Consider the following 7,235-nt stretch of genomic DNA (forward strand, 5'->3'; position numbering starts at 1 on the left):
CCAAGACCAGGCATTCAACTGCAGGTACTGGAAGCAGGAATGATTCTTAATCAAGAAACTGTAACTATACCTTTAAATCTTTAGGTCAGAATTCCTAAGGACCTGATGGGATGGATTTTGCTTTCACCCCATCTGGCAAAGTTGGGGCTGATGGTGAATTCTGCTGTGTTGGCTAGTGGTTGGGACAGCCCACTAGTTCTGTACCTGTGTAACCCTACCCTATGTGAGTGGGAGTGTGTGGAGAGGGAGGCACTTGCTAGACTAATACTGCTGCCAGCAATCTGGAACAGCTCAGTGGCTGAAGCTAATGCCTCTTCTAAGGGTGGAAAAGTCTGGGTAAAGACAAATGACAAGTGAAAAGAAGAAGAAATAATAGATGAGGGTAAAAGAATGAATAAGTGGGTTGTTGCAACAAGAGAAATCCAACATTTTATTAATACCTTGAGAGAGGCTCAGAGCAAGAGAAAAATATTATTTCTCAGCATAAGTATGCCAGATGCCTGGAAGGGTGAAGCTATGTTTTCCAAGACTATCTCTGCTTTTGAAACATGACAGGATCGAATGGAAACCTGCAAACCTGAGTGTCATTGCTCTGGGAAACATTTTCATATGATATGATGATGGACTGGATAGTTATTAATGACTGAATGAGATTTTAGTAATGTGCCAATATTTTTTGACTTTTATGATTGTTTTGCTATAAGGAATCTATATTCAAAGATCAGGGAGGTGGACTGCAATATTGTGATTTACAAGAAATATATATTTGGTCATTAAGATGACCAAAATATATTTCTCACATATGTGTGGTCTTTGTCCATCGTTCTTGACTCACAGCTCTCAAAATCCTTGGAATTTCTTGTTTATGTTAATGAAGGTGACATTTGGATCCAAGGGGGGCATTGTTGCCCAGAACACTAGCCATTTGATCAGAGGATTAGAACTTTCAATCCCACCCCTTGATTTCCAGAGAGGAGAGAGGGGCTTGAGGTTGAATCAATTGCCAATGATGAATGACTTAGTCATTTATTAGACTATCTAATGAAGCCTCCATAAAAACCCAAAAGGACAGCTTATTATCCTTTTTTGGAGAGCTTTGACATTGGGGGACCAGAATGCTTCCATGTGCCATTGTGCCAGTCCTTAAGCCCCATGAGGACAGAAACTCCTTTGTTCCGGGCTCGCTCTGTAGTCTCTTCATCTGGCTATTGATTTGTATCCTTTAATATTCTTTGTAATAAGTTGGTAATCTTGTGAGTAAACAAGTTTTCTGGAGTTCTATGATCTGTTCTATCAAATTAATCAAAAGTGAGGAGGGGGTCATGAGAACCTTTGATTTATTGCCAGTTGGTCTGAAATGCAGGTAACAACCTGGACTTGTGATTGGCATCCTGAGTTGGAGGGGTTGTTGGAACCTCCAGTTAGTAGCCAGTTGGTCAGAAGCACAGGCAATCTGGGCTTGCAGCTGGCATCTGAAGTGGAGAGTATGACTCCACTGTGTAACTGAGACCTTTACCTGTCGAATATGATTCTATCTCTGGGTAGATAGTGACAGAATTGAGTTGAATTCTCAGACACCTCACTGGTGTCTGAGAACTGCTTGCTGGTGTGGGGAAGCCTCTGAGCACACACACATTGGAATTTGGTCCAGGAACCATTTTTTCAACTAATAAAAAAAAACCACATTAAATTGGAGTCAGGAGGTCAAAAGAGGGAGCTCTCATGCGCTATGTTGATAGCAGAGCCCAACAGGAAGAAGAAAGACTTCCTCTTCTTGACTGGCAAGAAGCTCAGCCAATGAGAGACTGACACAATTTAGCCAATGAAAAACCACTATACCTTGAAGTCTTTGTTTACAATAGCCCTCTCAAGTTCCTCTTCTTCTCGATAAAAGAATCTCTCCTCCTCTTGTTCCAGGGGACTTGCCTGTGGCTAGCCATTGTTGCAGACCCTGATTTGAAATTCTTTGCTGATACCAAATAAACCCATTTTTGCTGGAGAAATAACTGGCTATCTATTTGTCTAAGGTCAACATTTTGGTGGCCTGTACAGAGATCCAGAGAAGACCCCTGATGGCTCTGAGATTGGTGAACAAACAAGTGTGGTAGCCACAACAGAGCCCATTGAACTTGCTGTTTTTCTTGCCAACCCTGGAGTTTGAGGGTAAGTCTTTATTCTGGATCTGAGCTTCTGTCCTCTGCATTTGAGGCTCTTCCAGGCTTTATTTGAGATATATTTTAAGATTTCATCCTTTTCTGGTTAACGCCTTGTTTGTCTGTGAGTACTCAGGTGGCACTTGGTCCTGACTCTTTGAATCAGGCTGTTCCTTGGAACTACACTAGCCTTTGGTCCCATTCCTTTTGGAACCAAACTGTTTCTACTGAAATCGTGCTAGCCTTTGGTCAAACTTTTGGACTGTTTCATTGGAACTGTGTCAGTCCAGCCTTTGGCCTAACTCCCTTGGGAGCAGACTGTTCTATTGGAACTGCATTGAGCAACCTTCAGCCCACCTTAACGAAATCAGACTGTTCCCTTAGAACCGGCTGGTATTAGGCCTGCAGGCTGTTTGAGCTGTTCAAGACATTTGAGTTGCAAGCTATGTAAACTCTTTGATCTGTTTAGGTTGTTTGAGAACTATTCTTTTATTCCAGGGAAAAACCTCTGAGAAATGGGATTCCAGTTATCTAAATATTTTTAGGGTGCCCCCCTCTACAGGCACCCAGGCTGATTTTATGTTTCAAAAATGAGGTCATTCCTCATGTGCATTTCTAACTAAATGGACCCAATAACCAAAAATAATTTAGAACACTAACGGCCATTGTGGGGAAGTTTTGACTCCCCAAATTTACTTTTTTTTTAAACCAAATTGGACAACCATAGCTCTGTAATTTCCAAAACTGAATGGCATGCCTGTTTTGACTGGTATTTTCAGGCTTCCAAACGTTATCAGGAATTGAAAATTGCCTCTTTACAAAATAAAATTTTAAGATTAACTGAGGCAAACAAATGATTAAAGAAAGATAAAATGGCATTCAAAGCCTCATATTTCTCTTCCCTGTCTTCTTTGTCTCAGGCTTCACCTCAAGCACTATCATATTCCTCTACTGTGGCTCCTAGTGTTCAGGACCCGCCTCCAGTGATATTTTTCTCCTTCGCTTCTATACCACCTACACCTCCTCTATACCCTGAGTTTCCCTCTACTAATTGTTTTGCCAAGATTCCACTTTTCCCTGTTCCTATCCCCACTCCTTCTTCCTCTGAACCTATCAGAATCTGTCCCTTTAAAATTAAGCCTTCTGATGATCTAAAGGCTAAACTCTTACTTTCTTATACTCCCTGGAATAAAGCTGAACTTCAAGCCATAGTCAAAGATTTTCCCAAAGCAACCAAAGATTCTCACAGAGTTGCTAAGCTATTTAATATAGTCATTAGAGGGAGGAGTCAAGATGGCGGCGTAAGCAGACTCGGAACTCACCTCCTCCCGTGGACACAGCCAATATACAATTACTCGTGGAAAAATTACCCCTGAGACAGAACTGAAAACTGGATGAGAGGAACTCCTGCAACAACGGACAATCCAAACTGAGGTGGAAGAGGCAGAGACTCCCTTCTGGAGAGGAAAAACGCCGCCTTCACAAGCTGCCAGCTTCACGGCCACCGGGAGCAGCCCACAGGTACGCACCCTCCCTGGAGACGCGGGGCCCTGAGCCGGGGAGCGCCCCCGCTGTGGGCATTTTGTGGACCCAGCACAATCGACACCAGCGGCATAATATCTGACTGTGCCTGCTACTAAAACACTGGGGAGCACCCCCAGAAAACCCGGTTAACAAAGAAACTAAAACTGGCTCTTAAAGGGCCCACGTGCAAACTAACCCGTTTCAGGAAGCACCCTAAAATCACCAGAAAGAAAGGTGTACAGTGCTTTGGTGACAAGAGACTCACCTAATAGGCCCTAAGTGCATCTCGGTGAGGGGTGAGACCTCTCCAGGGACTGGGACATTGGCGGCGGCCATTGTTGTGGCCTGGTGTGGGCGTGCTGACACAGACACCATTGGAGTTCTCCCTGAGGCCAGCTAGCTCAGAGTGTGCCCCACCCGCTAGAGCACCGATTTAATCCAGCTCAGTCAGGGCAGGCAGCCCACCCTAGAGACTGGCCCCACCCAACAACAAGCCCTCAGGCAACTTGTGGGCCTGCATAGATTGGTGACTGGATTCTCTGCAGCCTGGCAACTGAGCCGACTTGAGCAAGGCAGAGTGTGCACAAGGAGTGGGTGGAGAGTGTGGGGCGGTGGCAGAGTGTGTGGGGCTCCCGCTGTGGAGAGACTGGGGCCACTTGGGGAGGTCGGGGTGCTCACACAGGGCAGGACTGTGTTGACTGTGTGTGTGGACCTGTGGGCGGCAGGGCTTGTCAGCCGCAGAAGACTTGTACTTCTCAAAGACCAACATAGGAGGTTTGCTCCACCTTCCAAACCTGAAACAATTGGGTGCTCCTGTGCCTGAGGCCAGCCCCACCCAGCTGCAATCCTCAGAGAGCTGACAAGAGACCTAATAGGCTAGAGGCTTACAGCAATTGTAAGGCCCTGAGCCTAACAACCTGCCACGCTGGGGGCCTACTCACTTAAAAGAAATACTGCAACACAAATGTGCTATTAGAACTTACAGCCAACTGTGCTGGGGATCCCCACACCTGATAAAGAGACTGAAGGGCCCACAACAACTACAAGCAGCTGAGCATTACAACAGCTGGCCAGGAGCATAACTCGGCCTCCCTAGGCGCCTACCGGGAGAGCAAACAGGCCACAGCAGAAGGATACATGTAGCCCACATAGGGGTCACCCCAGGAACATTGAGAACTGAGGGAAGCACACTGGAAGCCTCCTAAGCCATCACTTACATGAGGTCACCTATCCAAGAGCAGGAGACGTAGCTGACCTACCTAATACGTAGACACAAGCACAAGGAAAGAGGCAAAATGAAGAGGCAAAAGAATACATTCCAAGTAAGGGAACAGGACAAAACCCCAGAAAAGGAACTAAGTGAAATGGAAATGAGCAACCTACCCAGAAGAGAGTTCAAACTAAGAGTGTTAAGGAGGCTCACTGATCTGGGGAGAAGAATAGATGAACTCAGTGAGAATGTCAACAAAGAAATGGAAGATATAAAAAAGAACCAATCAGAAATGAAGAATACGATACTGGAAATGAAAAATTCATTAGAGGGACTCAAAAGCAGAGTAGAGGATACAGAAGAACGGATCTGTGTGCTGGAGGAAAGACTAGAAGAAATTACCTAAGCTGAACAGGTAAAAGAGAAAAGAATTAAAAAGACTGAGGACAGTCTAAGGGACCTCTGGGACAACATCAAGCGCACTAACATCCATGTTATAGGTGTCCCGGAAGGAGAAGAGCGAGACAAGGGGTCAGAGAATCTATTTCAAGAAATAATAGCTGAAAACTTCCGTAACCTAAGGAAGGAAACAGACATCCAGGTACAGGAAGCACAGAGAGCCCCAAACAACATAAACCCAAAGAGGCCCACACCAAGACACATCATAATCAAAATGTCCAGAATTAAAGATAAAGAGAGAATCCTAAAAGCCGCAAGAGAATGTCAAGTTACGTACAAAGGAAACCCCATAAGGCTATCAGCTGACTTCTCAGCAGAAACCTTACAGGCTAGAAGAGAATGGCACAATATATATAAAGTGCTAAAAGGAAAAAACTTACAGCCAAGAATACTCTACCCAGCAAGGTTATCATTCAAAATGGAAGGAGAGATCAAAATTTTCCCAGATAAGCAAAAATTAAAGGAGTTTGTCACCAAGAAACCAGTGCTACAAGAAATGTTAAAGGGACAGATTTAAGGGGAAAAGAAAAGACCACAAATAGGAAAAATTATCTATTTCCATGATTAGAACCTAATGGATACAAATGCACAACAAAGAGGTTAGATATGATATCAAAAACATGAGGGAGGAGGGGAGTTAAAGAGTACAGCTTTCAGACAGAGGTCAAACTAAAGGGACCATCAATTCTGTATAGAAGAAGAAAGGAACAGAGAAGGACTACTAAAACACTGAGAAAAAAAAAAAAGTTAAAAAATGGCAGTAAGTACATACTTATCAATAGCTACTTTAAACGTCAATGGACTAAATGCTCCAATTAAAAGGCAGAGGGTGGCTGACTGGATAAAAAAACAAGACCCATATATATGCTGCATACAAGAGACACACTTCAGACCTAAAGACACTCACAAACTGAAAGTGAAGGGATGGAAAAAGATACTCCACGCAAATGGCAATGAAAAGAAAGCTGGGGTAGGGGTACTCATCTCAGACAAAATAGACTTTACAACAAAAACTGTAAAAAGATACAAAGAAGGGCATTACATAATGATCAAGGGAACCATCCAACAAGAGGATATAACACTTGTAAATATCTATGCACCCAATGTAGGTGCACCTAAATATATAAAGCAATTATTAACAGACATAAAAACAGAAATAGACAGTAACACAATAATAGTAGGGGACTTTAACACTCTACTTACACCAACGGATAGATCTTCCAAACAGAAGATCAATAAGGAAACATTGGCCTTAAACGACACACTACAACAGATGGACCTAGTAGATATATACAGAGCATTCCATCCAAAAACCCCAGAATACATGTTCTTTTCAAAGGCACATGGAACATTCTCCAGGAGTGATCACATATTAGGCCACAAAACAAGTCTCCATAAATTTAAGAAGATTGAAATAATACCAAGCATCATTTCTGACCACAACGGTATGAAACTAGAAATCAACTATAGGAAGAAAATCAGAAAAGCCACAAATACGTGGAGATTAAACAAAATGCTACTGAACAATGACTGGGTTAACGAAGAAATCAAAGAAGAAATCAAAAAATACCTGGAGACAAATAAAAATGAAAATACAACATGCCAGAATTTATGGTATACGGCAAAAGCAGTTCTAAGAGGGAAGTTTATAGCGATACAGGCCTATCTCAATAAACAAGAAAAATCTCAAATAAACAATCTAACAATGCACCTGAAGGAACTGGAAAAAGAAGAACAAACAAAGCCCAAAATCAGTAGAAGAAGGGAAATAATAAAAATCAGAGCAGAAATAAATGAAATAGAGACCAAAAAAACAATAGAAAAAATTAATAAAACCAAGAGCTGTTTCTTTGAAAAGATCAACAAAATTGACAAACCTTTAGCTAGAC

This window comes from Diceros bicornis, chromosome X, assembly GCF_020826845.1.
Source record: "Diceros bicornis minor isolate mBicDic1 chromosome X, mDicBic1.mat.cur, whole genome shotgun sequence".
Classification (NCBI taxonomy): Eukaryota; Metazoa; Chordata; class Mammalia; order Perissodactyla; family Rhinocerotidae; genus Diceros; species Diceros bicornis.